This window comes from Microtus ochrogaster, chromosome 7 (assembly GCF_000317375.1).
Source record: "Microtus ochrogaster isolate Prairie Vole_2 chromosome 7, MicOch1.0, whole genome shotgun sequence".
Lineage (NCBI taxonomy): Eukaryota > Metazoa > Chordata > Mammalia > Rodentia > Cricetidae > Microtus > Microtus ochrogaster.
Genome location: NC_022014.1, coordinates 71,342,650 through 71,348,501, shown reverse-complemented (window position 1 = coordinate 71,348,501; position 5,852 = coordinate 71,342,650). Strand labels below are relative to the sequence as shown.

The 5,852-nt window shown below is 39.1% G+C and overlaps 1 protein-coding gene across 5 annotated transcripts in view; it reads right to left on the bottom strand.

Annotated features, from left to right (window-relative positions):
• Spop (speckle type BTB/POZ protein) overlaps positions 1–5,852 on the bottom strand; it is an 88,053-nt gene that overhangs the window by 23,751 nt on the left and 58,450 nt on the right. The window lies entirely within an intron of this gene.

Below are 5,852 nucleotides of genomic sequence, written 5' to 3'. Positions count from 1 at the left end.
TCTCTGTGAGTTCGAGACCAGCCTGGTCTACAGAGCTAGTTCCAGGACAGGCTCTAAAGCCGCAGAGAAACCCTGTCTCGAAAAAACAAAAACAAAAAAACAAAAAAACAACAACAAAAAAAAAAATCCTGACCTCAGTTTCATCTCTCTCTACTCCTCCCAGTCTCCCCAGTCCTTTCCCTCTTCCCTATTATCCTATTATTTGTTTGATCTTCTAAGATACTAAAAACTTTGTGGCCTGTCTGAAATGTTCTGTCCTGATTTAAATATTAACTTCAGAGAAGACCATGTAGTCTCCTGGGCAAAATTACATTATTGTTCAAGCACAGTCACTTACATCTTTAATCTCAGCACTCAGGAGGAAGAAGCAGGTAGATCTCTGTGAATTAGAAACTGTAAATCAAGTTTCAGGCCAGCCAGGGCTACATGAGACCCTGTCTCAAATAAATGAATGAACTAAATAAAAAAAATAAAATTCCATTACTCTTCTGCACAATGTTCAACATTATCTTTAAAAACTGCTGGGAAGGATGTCATACAACTTTCATCCCAACACTCTAGAAACAGAAGCTGGTGTATCTCTTGAATTGGAGGCCAACCTTGTCTACACAGTCAGTTTCAAGCCAACATGTACTGCACAGCGAAACAAAACAACAAAAGAAATAGACACACGTGATCAAAGGGTGTATTAAAGCACATCTCTGAAAAGCTGTTTGACAAAGTCAGCATGGCTAGCACTAGATACCTCCTTGCCACCAGAACCTTTCCTTAGGACACAAATGCTCTGCTCCAGTGGAAAATGACCTTGGTACCTTAACCTCCAATTTTCCTGATCACCTGTGCTTCACTGCAAACTTAAGAACAGCCTTCTGTTCATCTTCTCCGCCAGCTGCTCTCTTAAAGGGCAACATTTTTACACCTCCCTTAAATGTGCTCCTTTCTCCACAACATCACGTCAGATTTTCACCTGACTTTCTAGATTTTTTCTTGCTTTCTCTGCTAATCATTCCTCAACCTCACCCCCTCCACACACACATACACACACAACAGAATCTATTATGTAGCTCTGGCTAGCATGGAACTCACTATGTAGATCATACTACCTGGAACTTAAGAGATCCATCTGCCTGCTGCCTCCTGGGTACTGGTATTAAAGGTGTGTGCCACTATATCTGGCCTTCTTCAATTTCTTTCATTGGATTTTTTCTTTTACTGTTATTCCCCATGGCTTAATTTTCAATCATATTCCCAATTTACATTCTTATGGCAGCCAATCATTTCAACAGTATCAAATTTCTGCCAGTACACAAACATTCTCAAGTCTCTTAAACTTACACCTCTTCTATAGCCCCAGGCCCCTTCCAAATAGCTGCTATACATCTTGATGGTATGTACCACTAATAAATCCAACTCAAAACTATTTTTATAAATTAGGTCATGGACCAGTATGATGGCTCAGCGAATAAAGGTGCTTGCCATCAAGCCCATTGACCTGAGTTTAAGTCCTAGAATCCACAAGGTAGAAAGAAATAACTAAGTCCTACAAATTTTCCTTGTACTACATGTGTGCCATGGTACATGCATGATATCCCCACAAAATAAATAACATATATATAATAAAATTATTTAAAATGTAAGGCCAGGAGTGCTAGTACATGCCTGTATCCCAGCACTTGAAATTCAGAAGCAGATCTCTGTGAGTTCAAGACTAGCTTGGTCTACATAGAGAGTTCTAGGTCAGCCAGAACTGAGAACCTGTCTCCAAAACAAAACAACAACAACAAAAAAAACAATTAAAAGTCAAAAGATGCAAAGTTGCAGAGATATATAGGGTAGACACAGAAACTCTGTTCCACTGTTGGTGAGACACTAAATAAAACAAGACATATACTGTGTATGTAGAATTTGGTCATATCTAGCAAAGTTTAAAACCACAGAACTTAGTACTCCCACTTTGAATAGAATGTGCACTACAGCGGGGCTTGCCAAGTTTGGAAGTCACAGAATTACCTCTTAAGAAGAATGTTGGTCTTACCCCCAAGGCTTCTGATTCAGCAGCTTGAGATGGGCCCAAGAGTGCACTTCTAGCAAGGTCCCAGGTGGTCCTGCAGAGCTAATTCTGGGACCACGGTGAGAACTACTGCCCTAGAGAAGCACTTATGCACAAGCCATGGGCTAGAGTGTCAATGTGACACTGTAACAGTGAAAAACTAGAAACAAATTAAAAGCCCTTTCGTAATGAACAGGTAAGTAAACTGGGTTATTTCCATATAATGAAAAATGAGTTTTAGTGTTTAAAATAACTAGATTCTGTTAAGACTGGTCTCCAAACACAGTGCCAATGAAAAGAACAAGTTTTTGAAAAATAAGTGTAGTTCATTATTTCTACAAATATAAGTATTGGTACAGATAAAAGCATACTGTAGAAGCAAAATAAGAATAAGAGAAACAGCAAGTTGTTACCAGTTTCATGGGGAAATGAAATTTGAAAAGAACCTGAAATGACCCTATCCTCTAACAATACTGACGAATATCTTGCATATCACCATAGAACCTTCATCTAGTGATGGATGGAGATAGAGACATAGACCCACACTGGAGCACTGGACTGAGCTCCCAAGGTCCCAAGGAGGAGCAGAAGGAGGGAGAACATGAGCAAAGAAGTCGAGACCACGAGGGGTGCACCCACCCACTGAGACAGTGGAGCTGATCTATTGGGAGCTCACCAAGGCCAGCTGGACTGTGACTGAAAAAGCATGGGATAAAACCGGACTCTCTGAACATGGCGAACAATGAGGGCTGATGAGAAGCCAAGGACAATGGCACAGGGTTTTGATCCTACTTAATGTGCTGGCTTTGTGGGAGCCTAGCCAGTTTGGATGTTCACCTTCCTAGATATGGACAGAGGGGGGAGGACCTTGGACTTACCACAGGGCAGGGAACCCTGACTGCTCTTTGGACTGGAGAGGGAGGGGGAGAGGAGTGGGGTGAGGAGGAGAAGAGTGGGAGGAGGGGGAGAAGGGTGGGAGGAGGGGGAGGGAAATGGGAGGCTGGGAGGAGGCGGAAACTTTTTTTTTTCCTCTTCTCAATAAAAAAAAAAAAAACCCAAAAAACCAAAAAAAACCCAAAACCTTAGCTTTTAGGGCCAGTGAGATGGCTCAGAGAATAGAGATGTTTGTTGTTTGTCACCAAAAAAAAAAAAAAAAAAAAAGAATAGAAGATACTTTGTCTCTTATGTTTTTGCTCTTAAAGATTCATTTTTATTTTTTGTAAATAGGTGTTTTGTTTGTATATACACATGTGCACACACATGTGCACACACATGTGCCTAGTGCCAAGGCCTGAAGAGGACATCAGATCCCTTGGAACTGGAATTACAACAGTTATGAATTGCTATGTAGGTGCTGGTAATTGAACCCAGGTCCTCTGGAAGAACAGCCAGTGCTACTAAGCCCTGAACCATCTCTCCAGGCCCTCTGATACCTGCTTTAAAATAAGGGTGCTAGGAAGTAAACAAAACAATACAAATCTCAGCTAGAGATAACAGGTGCTTGAGTATCTACTATTCTAACTTAAATAATTTTAAAAATGATAACGATAGTATGTGTTTTTATTACATATGTGCGTGAGTGTGTGTGTGTGTGTGTGTGTGTGTGTGTGTGTGAGCACATGCCATCGTATGCATGTGGAAGTTAGAGGACAACTCTTTAGAGTAAGTTTTCTCTTCTCCCCTTTACATGGACTGCAGGGATTGAACTCAGGTAGTCAGGCTCGCAGAGTGCGCACTTTACCTCCTGAGCTATCTCACCGGTATGGTGCTGTCTTTCCTCTCTGCCTGGTTACCTGGAAGATCTAAGACAAACTCTTTGACTCATCTCCTAAAATGACAGGTTTACATTCCTAGTCTACAAGCTTCATTTTATATTTAATCACACATTCTACTCTACATTAGTTTTAAGTTCATTATTTTCCTTTACCTCTTTGATATAATTCTTTGCACTATTATAGTGTGTGGTTTTTTATGGGTGTCGGGATCAGCACTCAGGTCTTCATGTTTACATGGCATGTTTATCACCTGAACTGTCTCCCAAGTACTTTTTCAGTGTGCCTGATGGTATAAATAAATAATAGCAAAATTATTCAGTAGTAACTCAATTCACAAACATTTGCTTAAATAGCACTGGCAGGATTAATAAGATATATCTATCTGTACTTATCCAAAATAAATGTAACTAAATGTTCCATTGGTCATAACACTGCCCTAGTAGAAGCATTTATAACTAAAGCGTCATCTGCCATCACAGACGAAGTTAGTTGTCTTACACACATGGCATGCTGTTCTAAACAACTGCGTTCACCATGGGCTTGTGTAAGTCATGAGACCCAGTCTCACAGGCTTGTTTGTCTAGTAACAAGTTAATATACCTTAGGCAGTTTTACAAATCCCAGTTATCATTGCTACCAAGAAAGAAGTTGCAGATTTCCTACTTTTGGGTAGTGCAGCAATGAAGATGTGAATTTTACATGTAAGTTAAGAGCTTAAAACCTGGCTCATGAGGCGTGTGTTGAGGCTATCCTCCACATTGAGTCATCACAAAATATGGATCTGAGCTTATTTTGAAGTTCTTTTTTTTTTAACCTTTAAATTCACCTAACAATAATTTATAGGGCTGGAGATGGAGCTGAGTGGTAGAAGGCTTGCTTAGCCCCAGTTTTAATACTCATTATTTTAACAACTACAAATTTTAATTAAAAGTCTAGGAAAAAGACATATTTTTTCTAATGCTATTCTGTTAATTTCTTAGTTTCTTTCTACTGATTATTACTCCATTATGACCAGAAATAAAGAAAGACTATTTTATTGAGATTGGTCAAATATGTGTTTTTTTCTTTTTCTTTTCTTTTCTTTTCTTTTTTCTTTCTTTCTTTCTTTTTTTACATTTGACTTGTTTTATAACCAACTCTTTCTTTGATCTTTTTTTTTTCTTTTTCTTTTTTTAAAATGCCCAACCTAGCACCTAGAAGAACCGAAGAGTCAATCTCAGCTCTGAGAAGCTCTAACCAGACAACCTGCTGGGAGGGAAATTGACTGGGATGGCAGAAGTCTAATTAATTTCACTTATAGTGGGTACCATGGGCAGAGTGATCATCAGCAAAGTAACCTGGTGCTGCATGAACTCTTCAGCACTTCATGTCAACCACTGCAGATGCTCGGTAAAAACAATCTTAGGCAGGAAGAGATCTATTTGAGGGTCATAGTTTGAGAATGTTCGCAAGAGACAACTAGTGCCAAAATATATTGTTCACAGCTTCAAACAAGTTAAGACATGACAACCCAAGTTCTCCTTAGAAAATGATTTCCCCAGCTTACCAAACTCTAGTCCACTGACAACTCTAGGTTGAGGGTGCCTTTATATACCACCGTTTATTTTTTTGCTATCTCTGTAAAATCCTGACCTGTAAGGAAAGACCTTCCTGGATTACACAGAAAAAGATGCTCTTCAGCATATTCCTCTCAACTCTAACACTGCAGGCAGTGTTACTAGTTAATGGCCATCTCTGATGGGATGCTTCCTAGCAGTACTATAAGACCCTGAAATTACTAACCATCTTTTGACAGGGAATTTAAGTCAATAAATATCATACAATTTCTAACTAGAAGGTTAAACTGTGGAAGGTATGGTGTAGGTAAAAGACAAACATATAAATGCTGTCATGCAAAAACAATGCTTTGCACTGAGTCTATACAGTTCACTTTTCAACTGAAACATCTCTTCCTTTGTTATAAACTTGTAAATATCCGATTGCCTGTAGTAGGTAGGTTTTTTTTTTTTTTTTTTTTTTTTTTTTTT